At 43.0% G+C, this 7,242-nt stretch overlaps 1 protein-coding gene across 11 annotated transcripts in view; it reads right to left on the minus strand.

Moving 5' to 3' along the window:
- The window catches only part of AOPEP (aminopeptidase O (putative)), a 436,790-nt gene that overhangs the window by 428,253 nt on the left and 1,295 nt on the right, over positions 1-7,242 (minus strand). For 10 of the 11 annotated variants that reach the window (XM_074995130.1, XM_074995128.1, XM_074995129.1 and 7 more), the window contains exon 2: positions 2,517-2,597. The gene's annotated coding sequence lies outside the window, so the exon portion shown is untranslated. Of the gene's footprint in view, positions 1-2,516; positions 2,598-6,813; positions 6,864-7,242 lie in introns of all 11 variants that reach the window. The other variant, XM_074995127.1, reaches the window with a different exon arrangement.

Raw genomic sequence — 7,242 nt, forward strand, 5'->3', positions numbered from 1 at the left:
CACAATTACTTCAATAGTTAACATTAGTTATCATAACACAACATAACAAGGCAGTTTCCCTTCATTAATTACTCTATAATATGGCTGTTTACCTGCTTTCAAGGGGCTGTCCCAGGCTCAGAGACAGGGCCGCGAGGGGAATGGAAATCAAAGAGTGCCTGGGAGGGGGCACAAAGCTGGGTAGCTGCCCATGGCTGCAGAATCGGGGCCAGTGCAAGTAGGTGGCCAGGGCAGAGTAGGGCACGGGGAGGCAGCCCGGCCTCAGCACAGCTTAGGTTAAGTGGGGAGGGGGCAGTGCCAGGGGGTTGGCCATGCGGGGAGCTAGGCAGACACAGGGGACCCCCGGCTGGCATGGGGCAATGCCTCACTCATACAGGGCTCCGTGGCGGAGAGGCCCTGCCGGCGGTGGCCGAGGCGGCAGCAGCAGGCGAGCCAGGCGCTAAATGTGATGGAACACTGCAGGTGGCAAGCGGCACCCGAGGCATAGCTGCACGGGGGTGGGGTGGGGGGTGGCAGCGGCCCCCTCGCTGCCTGGGGGGCCGAACGGCAGCGGTAGGGCTGGGATGGGCTGCACGCCCAGCATCCATGTCTCGCAGAGTGGCATGATCTACTGCCGGGTCTCAGACGAGTCTACCTCCCTGCGCTGCGACACCACCCCCCGGCATGGCCTCTTAGTCAAGACCAACACAGCCAACTCCATCCCCTCAGTGCTCCCCTGCCAGAGCTGCCAGCCTCCGCCCGGCCCTGGCCTGCACCACCAGGAGCGCAGGGAGACTGCGGCCACCGGCCAGGCCGGGGTGCACCGCTGCTGCAACGCTGAGGCGGAGACCCAGACCAGCCACAGAAGTGTCAAGGTAAAGGCGGGGGTGGACTGAGGTGCCTGGGGCAGCGGCTCCGCAGATGGGTGCTGTCCCCTTCTCTCCTGGCTCCGCAGGTGGGAGCCCACTGTGGCTGGCCAGGGGCTCTGGGGAACCACCGCCGGGCGCTGCGGAGAGATGCACTGGGCAGGCAGCAGCTGCAGGCAGCCGTTGCCTGGAGCTGCAGCCTTTCTCCCGCCCCAGGGCGGCTGCATCCCGCTGAGGCACGCGAAATCCAAATCAGTCCTCGTAAACGTGAAGAAATGCCTCATAAGCTGACGTAGGGGTAGTAAATGAAACACCTTGTAAAGTCAAATTCTCGTAACCCGAATGGGCATATCTCGGGGTATGACTGTACATAAATATGTGTTCAGTCAGGAGGTGAGTGTGAAAGTGTGTTTGTGCAAGGGACAAAGACTCTTTCAGTGAGGGAGTGACAGATTCGCATTGCCTCTGTAAGTATGCTGAGCACATTCAAACTTAAGAGCAATTGCCAGTAAGCTCCCTCCATCTGGGGCCTTGTCTTGTCCCCATTTCTAGGGAGACAGGGTGCAGAGGTGGAAAGAGGAGGAAACACTGACATCAGTAACCCCTTCTTCTGCCTCCCCTACTCTGCACAGCAAGCAGGAAGCTCTTGGAGGGCAACTACAAGGCAAAGGTCAGAAGCACAGCAGTGGTGTGAGAGGCAGCTGAAATGCTAGTATTTGATAGAATACCGGACAAACTAGTCAGGATCACCTGTCAGAGGTTCCAAGATCTACCAGTAAATCCTGATCTACTGGTTGGTGACCACTAACCTACAAGATAAACGGGTGATAATACCCAGCATGGCTACATGCCAGTTAACCTAATTATCTCCTTTAGCAGGTTTACTGGACTAATGGATAGCGAATGGGGAAGCAGCAGCCAGTATCTTGATTTTAGTAAAACTTTTGATGCTGTCGTATAGGATACTCATACAAGCTGCCAAAATATGGTCTAGATGAAATTACTATTAGATCAGTAAACTACTGATTGATAAATTATTCTTTGGGGATGTTTTTGCAATGAATCACGGTCAATCTGGGAGGATTTCTCTATTGTGGTCATAGGAGGGTCTGTCCTAGGCCTAGCAATAATCAAGATTTTCAATAGATTTGGATAACAAAGCAAAAATTATCCTTCTAAAATTGGCAGATGTCACCAATCTGAGAGGGGTTGCAAACAGCACGGACAGGATTAGAATTAAAAATGCTCATGACAAATTGGATAATTGCTCTAAAATCAACACAGTGAAGTTCAATTACTAATTGTAAAGAATGAATAATCCAATGCACAAATAAAAAAAATGGAGAACAACTCTCAGGAAGAAGAGCCTGCAACAGAACCAAGTTCTGGGAAGCAAGGCTGCCTATTTGGTAACAGGGCCTGATTGGTTAAACAAGTCTGAAGATCAGCTCTCAACCCCAGCAGCAACAGCACAGTGGCTACTCAAATGCATTTGTGCATGACTGTAATAGCTCCTGTTCCAAGCCCTGTTCATGCCTTGTCTCACTCTGGATAACCTGGCTCTCACCCTTCAGGTTGGCAGTTCCCAAAAAGGCAAGTATCACTGTGAGCTATATTAACAGAATTATTCTTTGTAATACGTAAGGAATGTAACTTTCCCACTCTACTCACCACTGGTCAGGCATTAGCTGGAGTCCGATGTCCAATTCTGGGCGCCAGCTTTAGCCGAGATGTGGACAAGTTGGAGAGAATCTACATGAGAACAAACAAAAATTATGAAAGATTTGGAAAACCTGATCCATGTTGAAAGGCTAAAAAACTGGGCTCGCTTAATCTTGAGAAAAAGATTGTTGGAGGAGAACCTCATAAGCCTTCAATACGTTAAGGACTATTATGAAGAAGAGAGTGACCAGTTATTCTCCATATCCACCAAAGATTGAGCTGATTACATCTAGTCCCATCTGTAGCTACGGAGATTTATTAATCACTGGGAGACTACAGAATCCCCAACAATGGAGATTTTTACGAACAGAAGGGACAAACGCCTGTTGGGGATGGTATGATATACAGTAGGGTCTCAAGATTCACAAACTTAATGATTGCAAATTCAATTATCTGCAAGTGATCAGCAGCCCCCGCTTCCCCCAGGCAGGAGCACCAGCAGCCGCTGCTTCCCCCCAGGGCTCTGGGCAGAAGAGCTGGCAGCCGGCCTCCAAGTGGGAGCCATATTTGCAAAATTCAATATTTGTGAGGGTTCTCAACACTGAACCCTCACGAATGTTGAGACCCTACTGTATTTTGTCCTGCATCAGCACATAGGGATGGACTAGATCGGAGTGAGCAAACTTTTTTCATCCCTGCAATTAGCAGGGCCTCACCAACCTGTCTAATGTAATCCAAACTGATGGAAATTTCAGTTATGTTTCTATGAAACACCCCTTTGTGCACATGTAAGGAAATAAGTATGTATTAATTGGTATAATGTGAATATACGTACATAAAACAGTAACATATTTCAACATTTTAATTAGGTGGATGAACCTGAGACACAGCAGCCCATTTCAAAGCCAGGTGACATTAATAATATATTGATCCCAAAAAAAACACTTTACAAATAATATCATGTAAACTGGTGTTACACAGTTTGAATTAAGAGGCCTCTTTGCAGCAAAAGTCAACAGATGCTAACTTACAATCAATATAAAAGGCTATGAAGAAATGCATAATTTTAAGTAAACAGAATAAGAAAAATGAGTATAAAAGGTTAGACATGTATTCTTATAAGGGTATGTCTACCATTTTTTTTGAAGACATGTAAAGTTATGTAAAAGAGGGAGTTTGAGTCCTAATACAGAATTTAGCTGTCTGCTAAATTTACACAGATTTTCTCAAAAGCCTAACACAGAAATGCATGCGTTTTTTGTTTGGTCTTTTACTCTAATTTGCATATTAATATACTTCAGTGAATGTAGTGCGCTGTTCAGTGTGATTCTGGGAAAGTGTACTATGCTCAGTGATTCATAAAAATTGGGAAAACTAAAAATCATTGCATAAAATCATAAAGGGCTGTGTTCAGAAAGACACAGGAAATTATGATGCATTTCAATATTCTATGATGTGAGCCACCAAGAGATTAAATACCTTCTGTTTGGTTCAACCAAGAAGAAACAATTTTTTGCAAGCTCCCAGAACAAGAAATTCTGTCAGTTCGCCTGTATCAGTCTGTGGGATGAGACACTAAATTCTTCTGCCTTTTTTTTAAACCCTTTCTGTTTTAAACTACCTTTCATCTCTTACAGACATATTGCCACTTCCTTATTCAGCTAAAATTTTATATTATTTAATGTCTTTATTTAGGAAAATATTAACTCCATAAAATGTTCCTTTCTAAAAACACATCTCAACACTTAATTCTTCTTTCATTCAGATGCTGTGCACCTCTTTACTAGGATTTATTTAGACTAGCACTAAATGTGTATAAAAAAAACACATTTCCTCTAAAAAGGAGAAAAACATGAAATCTATAATGATTCATTTAAATCCAATCCACAGAAAAAGAGTGAACTAAATATTTTTTTTTCCTAAAATGTGTCAAAATTTATATGTCGAAAACTGAGACACAGGAAAGGACAAAGTAAAGATAGGGCATAGAAACCTGATAAAAATGTAGGTAGTGGTACAAAGGTGTACATTTTCCTAATGATCACAGTTGGCTGACTTCAACCATCTGTTCCCAGACAACGCAGTAGGGTTTTGGTTTTTTTTGTATATAATAGTGCACTTAGTCAGCAATGTTTACTCAACAAGAACTGACCTTTCTCGCCCAACACCACAGCTTCTTTCAATAAATGTTTAACTTACTGCAGCAGACTCCAAACATTTCCTTTGCCATTTCACATCACCTACATGTTTTTCCTCCTCTTGACCACTGGTTCATATAGATATCATCAGAGGAGCCAGTGAATCCAAGTCCGAGTGTTTTGGGAGTTCTTTTAACATATGCCTATGTAAGATACTGATCAATAACCACCAAGTAAATGGAAAACTCAGATTGTTGCACAACCATCATGTTGGCAATTTAGAAAAGAACAGACAAATGTCAGCACCAGGGTTTGTAACTAATTCTTTATAATTATAGGTCTTGATGCTTGATAGAACAGTTCACACCCTTCTGGGAATTATTATTTCAGCCTAGATGCAAACTCAGACAAAACTATCTCAATTTAAATTTGGAGTATCAAAACAAAAAAGCAGTCCAGTAGCAGTTTAAAGACTAATAAAATAATTTGTATTGGACTAACTTTAAAGACTAACATTTTGATAAGTATATAGACTAGCATGTCTATATCTCTGTTACTAAATTTGGAGTGTTTTCTCTGCTACCATAAAGCCTAGAGACTTATTTTTGCTAAATAAACGTTTAAAGTTTTACACACAATATGCAGTCCCCATGAAAAGTACCAGCTTGCTGAGTCAATGTGAACCTTATTAAATACAAATCTTGCTGCTGTGTTGTTATTGTTATTAAGAGGCCCTTTTGAATCCTGTTGTTGATTATTAAAAGGATTTGTTTGGAGGTAATGAATCAGGTTACAAATCTTAATATTGCTTCTGACCACACCTTTACTATCGCACAAAAAGAGCAATGTTGGATGTGGCGCATAAATGTTACTCTTTCTAGTTATGCAACTTGTGTGGGTTTGGCTCTTGTTTAGCCTATGACAATCTTACCACAATAACACTTGCCCTCCTAATCATGAGGTTAGTTTACTGCCATTATATTCCCCTTGGAATGATGTTTAACAGAGCTCCTCTATAACTTGCAGTTTACGTGGAATATAGCAGCATATCTGTACACATGGTCTTGAGCTAATGGAATCATATAACTCCAATACTATATTACTTATGTTGACAGTCTCAACAGCTCCAGATTCATCAGAAGGTGGCGCTGTTGATATTTAAAATCTGTGAATAGCATCAAACCTGACTATATTCAAAACTTCTCTTTTGAACATAATGTATATAGACACCTACCTGCACATCACAGGCACCTCACAGCAGCACAACTGTATTGCTGTAGCTCTGCTGATGTAAGGTCTCCTTTGCAGTTGCCTTATGTTAATGGGAAACGCTTTTCCAACAACACAATGCTGTCCACACCAGCACTTTTGTCTGTGAAAATTTTGTTTGTTGGGGAGATAGAAATTCACACCCCTGAAAGCACAGGTGTAGACTAGAACTGTTTATTATCTTTTCCGTTTCACTGGGTATCAGCAGTTTGTATAGTAACTTGACATGGTACAGGAGTACCTTCAATCAAGCGGATTGAGTGAAACAGCTGTGCCGCTGATGACAAAGGTTCATCTCTCAGAAATGGTACTACCCCACCATGTTAGTGACTTGGATGGTTGCCTAGTCTGCCTTAAAGACAAGCTAACTAGAAGAAAAACGTTGGCCTGAACAGTAAAAAGTAGATCACTTTAGCTGCCATACATATGGGAAAGGAAACCAAACATGACATTTGCCTAATGCAGCAGCTGTCTTTGCTCCTTCTCTCCCCTACTCCATCCCTCAAACACACACTAAATCCCTCTCGCTGCTTCCACTGCCATTAGGAAAATCCAGCCTACCAGGGAACATATTCGTTTCCCATACTGTATCATTTCCAGTGCTTTTTTGGTATCAGTACTTGCCAGTACTGAGTACCGGCACCTTAGCAGCAGGACTAGCTGGGGGAGGTAGCTGACTGAATGCCAGGTTCTTTCTCTCTCTCTCTCTCTCTCTCTCTCTCTTTTAATTAAATAAAAACCGATTACCATATTCTGCTGGCCCTGGTCTCTCTATCTCCTCTCATTCCTCCAAGATGAAAGGTGTGCGCAGTCCAGACTTTGGCTCCCATTCAGTATTTAAACAGAAGTATTTACATATGTCCTTAACTTTAAGAAAGGCAAGGTAGAAGAGATAATACCTTTTACTGAACTACCTTCAGCTAGTGCAAGCTTTCAGTCTTCTTCACATCTGGGAAAAGAAATCAGTGTGTCTCAGCTAAACTCTATCTAATTTAGTGTATTTTTCTAGTAAAGTAACAGAGGCCACGTTTGTTTTCACTTTAGAGTGCACAATTTGTAATTTGGAACTAAAAGCTGCTAGACTCCAGCAGGATTCACATACCAGATTTGCCAAGTTGCAGCAGACATGTCCTCCAATAACTCAGTATCTAGTGGTTTTGTTTTGTTTTGTTTTGTTTTGTTTTGGCAGAGTAGAAGCACCTCCTCTAGTTCTGTATTAGAGATAATAGCCAAAAACAATTATGAATGCAGCTATAGCCGAGTGTTAAACGCAGCTGTGTTGTCACGATACAAGTGGAAGTACAGGGCCAAATGATGGCAGGCTCCAC

The sequence above is a fragment of the Carettochelys insculpta genome, chromosome 5 (genome assembly GCF_033958435.1).
Source record: "Carettochelys insculpta isolate YL-2023 chromosome 5, ASM3395843v1, whole genome shotgun sequence".
NCBI classification, from domain to species: Eukaryota; Metazoa; Chordata; order Testudines; family Carettochelyidae; genus Carettochelys; species Carettochelys insculpta.